The 9,400-nt window shown below is 36.8% G+C and overlaps 1 pseudogene; it reads right to left on the bottom strand.

The window, feature by feature from the left end:
* Positions 1–7,826: 7,826 nt before the first annotated feature.
* On the bottom strand, positions 7,827–8,317 carry LOC144222030 (peptidyl-prolyl cis-trans isomerase A pseudogene; annotated as a pseudogene).
* Between the last annotated feature and the right edge of the window lie 1,083 nt (positions 8,318–9,400).

Raw genomic sequence — 9,400 nt, 5'->3', positions numbered from 1 at the left:
TGATAGCCAGGCTAATGTGACATTTGCAGAAGAGGTATATGGCCATGCTCAGCATGGAATCTGAAAATGCTGTGAATATGGGAATAGTGACTTTTCATCCACAAATCATTCAGAGATACTCTGGGCTATGGAGATTGTCTTAGTTAAATTTTATTCATTCATGTTGTAATGCTTACTCTGACCACACAGTGCTGACTGCTTATCAGAGCTTGTGATAACTTTCCTGGGGTTTCTAGATGAGATCAACTAATAATTATGACTATTTAATAAAAAATTTGGAGGGTGAACTGGAATATATCTGCACATATTTTATTATAAAAAAAGGTGGAAGGTGATCATTCCAATAACCTGGTAACACAAAGGGTAAAAGAGTAAAAAAAAAAAAAATTAAGAAATTTTCTTGTTTTTTAAATACATATTTTTAAATGTTTATTTATTTTGAGAGAGAGTGCACAGGTGCATGAGCCGGGAAGGGACAGAGAGGGAGAGAATGAACCCTAGGCAGACTCTGCACTGTCAGTACAGAGCCTGCTGTGGGGCTCCTTCCTTGGACCTGGAAGATCATGACCTGAGCCGAAATCAAGAATCAGATGGGCAACCTATTGAGCCACCCACATGCCCCAAGAAATTGTCAACTTATTTTTGTATCTAATGCATGATGCTAGTTGGCAAACTTCTCTCTAAAGAAGCAGAAAGTGGGTATTTTAGCCTTCACAGGCCTTGTAGTCTCTGACTCAACCACTCACCTCTGCTATCATGTACAAGAGAGGCCATAGACAATTTGTGAACAAATAAGCCTGACTGTGTTCCAGTAAAACTTTATTTACTAAAATAGGTAGTGGCCTGGATTTGGCCACGTAGGTGAGTTTGCACACCCTAGTCCTAGACGAATGAAACACTTAGTGTGAGAGGTATTGAAGTTTCTTCTGTCCCTTGACTTAACTATCCATCTCTGGTACTTTTCTTTCTTGTTCATGCAAGCTTCCTTAAAAAAATATTTTATAGGCAGAGCTGGTTCCTAATGGGTGTGTTATCTGTGCAGTCACACAGGACTCCACACGGATAAGCACTCCACATTTGGTTTAATGCTCTGCTATGGTTATCTTGAAATTTTTAATATTTTTACAAGAGATCCAAACATTTTCATCTTAAGCCACACACGTTATGTACTGATCCCGGCATGTATACTTATACTTTGTACTCTTTGTTGCATGGTTTCACCCATTAGTGTTCTTATGAAACTTTTCTCTGGAAAATCAGATCATGATGTCATATGAAACTTCATCTTTCTCATCCACTAGGTAGCATTGGGTGCCTTTGACCTACTCTAAGCTTTTGACATTAGGGGATGCATTTGTTTCTAAATTGATACTAATTAAGTTTTTATTTAACCAACTAATCTGTTTAAAGATCAAAATATAAGTTACATGAGGTATAATATATTGGCTGTGGTTGGGTGGGGAAAATTGAAACCATTTATGTATTTTTTTAACAGAGAGAATTTAACACATAAAATTGACCACAGGGTTTGGAAGTTTGAGATAGCAAGAAGACCATGCTAAGGTAACACAGATATTAGAAACTACAAGAACCAGCCACCACCTCCAGGACTTGGGAAACCAAAGACAAGATAATAGACATTAGGATATGGGATGATGTGTGTCCCTGGTACTGGTACCTCTGATGGAAGAGCCTCACAGTGGGTGCTGTAACCATTCAAGGCTGATGCAAGAATCTGAGTTGATAATGGGAATATGCCAATAATATGGCGGTTGGTACTAAACCTGTCTATTGCTACTAGAAATGAGGCAGGAACTAGAGGCAAGAAAGAAATTACTTCCCTCCTTTCCCTGCCTTACCAACTCCCACCCGGCCTCCAAAGAATCTGGGAAATGCAGTTTGTAGCCAATCAGTCTGTGTCACAAAGCAGAGAATGCAAGGTTAAACTTAGACTTGAAAGACAAGAATAAAATAACCTAGTCGCTGAAGAAGAAAGCTAAGAAAATACATGTCACATGTGTCCTCTGTAAAGTATTCCCATGACATACTTAATAACATTAGTAAAGTAAATATACTTTTTTGTTTTGTTTTCTTATGACATTCCATGATTTAGGATGCTGGCATTTGACTAAAAGCACAAGTCAGTTGAAACCTTTCTATGGAAAATGAAGATAGTATAGCTAACCTGAATCCAGAGAGACTTTTAGAATATTCATAGCAAGTTTTATTAACCATTTTGTGTCACTATTATCATTTATAATTTGATTGATAACTATGAACTCTTTTCCCAGAAAAACATACATACATATACTCATATACAGAATTGCATTTGTTTTGAATGGGCTGGTTCATCCTTTGGAGTTCATTGATGGTCCCATTTTAAAAAAAAACCCCTACTTGGCTCAGTCGGTTGAGCGTCTGACTTCGGCTCAGGTCATGATCTCGCAGTTCGTGGCTTTGAGCCCGGCCTCGGGCTCTGTGCTGAAAGCTAGCTCAGAGGCTGGAGCCTGTTTCAGATTCTGTGTCTCCCTCTCTCTGACCCTCCCCTGCTCACACACACTGTCTCTCTCAGAAATAAATAAAACATTAAATAAACAAACAAACAAATAAAAATTAAAAAAAAAAAAACTAGGAGGAACAAATGGCTTCATTGTTAAGGTCAACCTTAACAATTTCTGTTTCAGATAGGCACCAAGTAGACTTCCATTTAAGCTTATACTCCCTGATCAGTGATTAGACATTTGCAAGATATGTAATAGTAATTATTTTTCAGAATCTGCTTTAGTTACAAGAAAGAACCCAAACAAACAGAAATCTTAGGTAAGCTAATAAATTACTCTTTCGGACCCTTTAAAGAATCAAAGTGGTGTTTGAAGTAGATAATTGGAAAATGAGTATAATAAAACTACCGAGAAAGAAAGCCTGCATGTGACACTAGATACCAGTGTTTTACAGGTATGAGCAAATATGGTGACATTTATAAGATGCTCTTATATTGTGTTGAATAAATGATGTATATGCTTTATGAATGTAGGTCAGAGTATTCATGTTACCACTTAAGTCCCTAATCAAAATGAATAACTCTTTTGATGGCAAGGAAAATCAATAATTAGAGAAGAAAGCTTCCTTTGAGGACTTTAAGGCAGTGGCTTTAAAAATAATATTTAGACTTGTGAGACAGCCCCAGGAGTGGAAGTGCCAGAGTTCATATGCATGCTTTTCAAAGGACATTATAGATTCAGATGAGTGAAAAGCTAAATCTTTGGTTTGTATTCTACTCTATATTAGGTCAATAAACATTGGCTTAGTTGTTAATCTTCACAAGTTTTAGGAGTAGCTATTTTTTATATTCAGTTCTTTTAAGGGAAAGAAGAAATGTTTTGCAATTTTTTTACAGTAACCAGGAAATTTCTACTGTTTGTAGTTATGCATTATGGCTTTCAAAATTGGATGTTTATTAGAATCAAATCTACAGCCTTCAAAACACCAAGATCTGAATCCTGTTCCCAGAAATTCTTATTTAGTTGACCTATTGTGTGGTGTGTGCATCAGTATTTTCAATCCTTTCCCAGCTGGATCTTTTGTGAGGCAAAGGTTAAAAATCACTGCAGCTTATTCATTCTTGAAGGGCAAGAAATAAAATCTCAAAATTATTTTGTATTGCTTTATACCAATGCAATTATACTTTTAGGTTACCTGTTCATAGCATTGTTTTTTTAAATTTTATTCTTGCTGTCTTTATTACACCTATGGAAAATGTTTACCTTTTCATTTCCTCATTACTGTTTTCTTAAAGCAGCACCATGTGACAAATAATTTGAATTTTCAGAGGAGAATGTGAAGCTTGGGATTGTAAGGGACGCATGAATCATTGCTGAACTACTGATCTGAAAGTCCCTGTTTTAGCGATATGATTCCAGTAGATATATTCTCTAGGTTAATAGATCAAGTACCTGGGTGGGTGCATTATTATGCCATCACATGATTACTTCCATATCTGCCACTTCTATGAAGACAAGTGATTTCCTTACTCAGGGAGAATTTGCTAAGCCACAGTTTCTCATACCAATTCATCAATTCTTTAAGACTTGGTCCTGACAGTTTTGAGCAAATACCTTATAGGCCTTAATTTCTAATATTTATATAAATGAGAATTCAAATTTCTGACTACCATTCTGATTCTTCAGATTTTGAGTTTTAAACCTGAGATGTTCAGCCATCTTCATTGTTCCCTCATAATCACTTTATAGGGGGAGAATTTTTACCTTTTCTTTTGAAAGTGAATAAAATGAAGATAATTCAGAAATTGTTTCATATTATTTACTCACAGCAGAGCTAAAGATTTAAGATTCTAGTTTTTCTGGCTTCTGGTGTAATGCACTATACACTAGACCATTCAGTGCTCTCCAGTTATAGAGCACTGAAATCAGACATCTGTTAAATATTGTATGTGACAAATTTTATATAAGTATTCTCTGGCTTACTAGGAACATTTTTAATACTAACATATTTCATGATGCAATGTGAAAGAAATACAGTGAAATATATTTTTTATGATATAAAATTTCAATTAATTTTTTATCATTTTCACTGGAGATAATGAATAGACAGAATATATTGCCTGTAAAGCAAGGAGAACACAGTCTATCCTGAGACTGAGAAAATAACACTAGAGGTTTATTAATTCCTTTTAAACTAACTCTTTATGAAGTTGGACTGTATATAGATCAAGATGTATGTAGATAGAAATAAGATAGATAGATATACTTAATTTGCTATTTTGAGGCAACCTTACCTACTTTAAGAAGTCAAGAGGCTGAAATTTAAAGAGAAAGAATTCTGCTTGTTAAGAAGAAGCCCATAGAATTCCTATTTGTCAATCAATATTGCTTTGTAGAGCTCATTTCAGAGCCTCCATAATTTATTCAATTGACTTTGACTTCCAATGTACATCTCATTCTGTGACACCAACAGTAGCCAATATCAGCTACACATACTCTGAGTAAGAAATGATTTGAGGTATCCTGACTCCTGTTTTTCTTCAACTATGACCATATCTAAAAAAGGCTCCAATTGACTGAATGGAGATTATTTTGCAGAACTGCCATTTGATTTTAAGACAAGTGTATTACATCAAGGAAACAGTCTCCTCTCTTTGAAAATTAACTCAGTGTGGCACCTGGGTGGCTCAGTTAGTGAAGCATCCGACATCGGCTCAGGTCGTGATCTCATGGTTTGTGAGTTTGAGCTTCGTGTCAGGCTCTGTGCTGACATCTCAGAGCCTGGAGCCTGCTTTGGATTCTGTGTCTCCCTCTCTATCTGTTCCTCTCATGCTCACACTATGTCTCTCTCTCAAAAATAAAAATAAATAAATTTTAAAAAAAACATTAAAAAAGAAAATTAACTCCACATGTATCCAAGGATGGCATGGCATTTTCATATAATTGGTTCTTCCTAGCTCCTTCCTAGAATATCTTTTTTTTTTTTAAGTTTATTTGTTTTGAGAGACAGAGAGAGAGCATGCACAGGTGTGAACAGCGGAGAGGCAGAGAGAGAGGGAGACACAGAATCCCAAGCAATGCAGACCCTAACATGGGGCTTGATCTCACAAATTGTGAGGTCACAACCTGAGCAGATAGCAAGAGTTGGACGCTTAACCGACTGAGCCACCAGTGCCCCCCATCTTTCCCAGAATATCTTAAGGCCAGTTACAATAAAATTATTTTTTAAATATAAAACAATAAAATCATGTAAGAGAGATTCTGCCTTTGCATATGCTCATAATAGCTCTGGGATCTGGTGAAAGTGTACAGAAAAGGGCAAACACTTTATTAATTGTGTAATATCTTAAGAAAAAGTCCTTGGTAGACACAGTCTCTCTCTCTTTCTCTCTCTTTTTTAATCTCTTAGGCAACTTTGTTTTGTCTTTTGAGAGCAGCTATGTGTTCCCCAGTCCCATAGGCTTTCATTTCCTCCCACAGAACTAGAAATCTGACCCCCTTGACCACAATAAAGAGGTCAGGGATGCAGCCGCAAGGGGTCATCTGCAGGACATTAACCGGAGCGCTCCAAGGCAAGTGAGCTCTTCATTCCCAGATTCGCCCATCAGGATCTGTGTAGACCTGGAGCTGCCACTGACCACGGTTGCCATTCCTAGAAATGAAAATAGCACAGAGGCACTAGAGATGAGTGGTGGGAAGAAAACAGATCGTAACTAATGTACAATCTACAAGCACAATTCCATGGATTTTATGAAGATTTTCTTAAGCAAATTTGATAATTTTATCATTTTGGTTTTCTAGGTATAGAAAAGGAAATCTATTTAGATATATCTTACTAGATACAGAATTGTTGTTGGTAATATCTTTGAGGTAAGAATGCTATACACTGAAATGTACCTTCAGCATTTTTTAAAATTCATTTTTTAGACTACAAAAAAATACTTGGGCATATTAAAGTACTTCTTTATATTAGAACATGAATTTTATTTAATCAGAAGGGTATTTGGAGCAAACACCTCAAAATCATGGTCAGGAACAAGAACTGAGTGAACTATTCAGTTAATAAACATAATTTTATTTTACAAGTGAGTATCAAAATCAAAGAAAAGATGGACCCATTTATACCGACATATTGTTTCCCCTTTTGTACATTGTTTATATAGAATAGACTTTAGTGTTTTTTTTAACCTTAAGTATAATTGACATACAGTGTTATATTAGTTTCAGGTATACAGTATTTCGGGTATTCCCATATATTTTTCAGTGCTCATCAAGAAAAGTGCATTCTTTTTTAAAAGTTAAAAAAACAACAACGTTTATTTTTGAGAGAGAGAGAGAGAGAGAGAGAGAGAGAGGCAGAACATGAACAGGTGAAGAGCAGAGAAAGAGGGAGATACAGAATCTGAAGCAGGCTCCAGGCTCTGAGCTATGAGTACAGAGCCCGATGTGGGGCTCAAACTTATGAACTGTGAGATCATGACCTAAGCTGAAGTCAGATGCTTAACCAACTGAGCCACCCAGGTGCCCCAAGATAAGTGTACTCTTAATCTTCCACCATCCCCTCACCAACTTCCCCTCTGGCAAACACTAGTTTATTCTCTGTACATAAGCATCTTTTTTGTTTGCGTTTTTGGTGTTTTTTTGGTGTTGTTCATTTGTTTTCTTTCTTAAATTCTACATATGAAGGAAATCATACCATGCTTGTCTTTCTCTGACTGATGTATTTCACCTAGCATTAACTCTCTAGCTCCATCCATGTTGTTTCAAATGGCAAGATTTCATCGTTTTATGACTGAATAATATTCCCTGTACATGCATATATATGTGTATATATATATATGATATGTGTATATACACATCATATATGTGATCTATATGATGTGTATATATGTATATACATGTATATGTATATGTATCACATCTGCTTTGTAGATTCATCTATATGTAGACACCTGGGTTTCTTCCATATCTTGGCTATTATAAATAATGCTACAATAAACACAAGGTTGCAAATACCTTTCCAAATTAATATTTTCATAGTCTTTGAGTAAATACCTTATAGTGGAATTACTGGATCATATGGTAATTTTATTTATTTATTTACTCATTTATTTTTGTTGTTGTTCTTTAGCTTTTATTTCATGATCATAAATTTCACTCTGCAATCCAACTAGACTTGGAGGGGAGTAAGGGAAACATGGGGCCCATGGGACTGCAGCATAAGCACAACCATTATAGATTTCGAGTGGATGGGAGTGAAGAGGCGCTCTCCCGAGCTACAGAAGGAATGGTCTGGTAGTTAAGATAAAACACAAATCAAATTTGTTAGATTTGTCCACAGTCAGCAATAGTGATCTTCTTGGTGATCTTGCCATTCCTGGACCCAAAACGCTCCATGGCTTCCCAAGTTCATGCCTTCCTTCACCTTGCTAAACACCACGTGCTTGCCATCCTACCATTCAGTCTTGGCGGTGCAGATGAAAGACTGAGAATCATTCGTGTTGGGTCCAACATCTGCCATGGACAAGATACCTGTACATGTGGGCTTCAGGATGAATTTTTGTCATCAAATTTCTCCCCATAGATGGACTTGCCGCCAGGGCCATGACGGCATGTGAAGTCACCGCCCTGGCATATAATCCAGGAATACTCCTGTGAAAGCAGGAGCCTTTGTAACCACACCCTTTCTCCCAAGTGCTCAGGGAATGTACATTCTTTGCTGTTTTTGGAAATTTGTGTGCAAAGAGCTCGAAGGAGATATGGCCCAAGGGCTCGCCGTCTACGGTGACATCAAAGAACACGGTGGGGTTGACCATGGTTGGGCAGGTTGGTGGTTCTGGGCGGCAGTGTCTGCAACCCCTGGGAATTTTACTTTGAATGTTTTGAGGAATCTCTATAGTGTTTTCCATAGGCTTTATTAAGAAGGCTATTAACAAGGTGTATAATATTAAGGTAGGTTTCTGTGTATATTGTTTTCACTAATTTAATAAATATTAAATACCTACGGTGCTTCTGCTGATCTGGTAAAGAGTGAAAGTACAACAAAAAGAAAAACAGACCCTTACTCCTAGTCTAATAGGGAAGACAGGCATTAATCAAATAATTATATACTACATGAATATAAACTGAACTGTAATCATGGAGTAGATGTTATGATTGCCTGTAGTACACGTCTGGATTTTAACTGGGGCTTGAAAAAATGGTAAATATAGATTTGTTATACAATTCTTAGGAGTTTCTTTTTGAATCTGAATACAATTTTCCTTCTCTCTTTCACTTTGTTTATGCCATGGTTCTCCATTATGTGCAGCTTGAATTATTGACAGCAGCTACATAAAACTATAAGTGAAGAAAAGGGGCTCTTTTTTCTGTTTACCATGACTGTAGAAACTGGGTATTATTAGCACACTTCTGTTCACAATACCATTATACTATTTTAGAAGTGCGGCACCTGGGTGGCTCAGTTGGTTAAGCGTCTGACTTTGGCTCAGGTCATTGTCTCACCATCTGTGAATTTGAGCCCTTCATTGGGCTCTGTACTAACAGCTCAGAGCCTGGAGACTACTTCTGGTTCTGTGTCTCCCTCTCGCTCTGCTCCTCCCCTGCTCAAGTTCTGTTCTGTCTCTGTGTCTCAAAAATAAATAAACATTAAAAAATAATTAAATAATAAAAATATTGTAGAAATAAAAACACCAGAAATGCATATTTTTTATTAATAGCATAAGATTTGTTTGTTGATCAGCTATGTAAAATATTGAATAAGGAAGGCAAAAGTATTAAAGATGCTAAATGAAGGGGCGCCTTGGTGGCTTAGTCGGTTAAGCGTCCGACTTTCGCTTAGGTCATGATCTTGAGGTTCGTGGGTTCGAGCCCCGCGTCAGGCTCTGTGCTGACAGCCA

This window comes from Crocuta crocuta, unplaced genomic scaffold, assembly GCF_008692635.1.
Source record: "Crocuta crocuta isolate KB4526 unplaced genomic scaffold, BGI_CrCroc_1.0 scaffold376, whole genome shotgun sequence".
NCBI lineage: Eukaryota > Metazoa > Chordata > Mammalia > Carnivora > Hyaenidae > Crocuta > Crocuta crocuta.
This window is presented reverse-complemented; position numbering and strand designations above follow the sequence as displayed.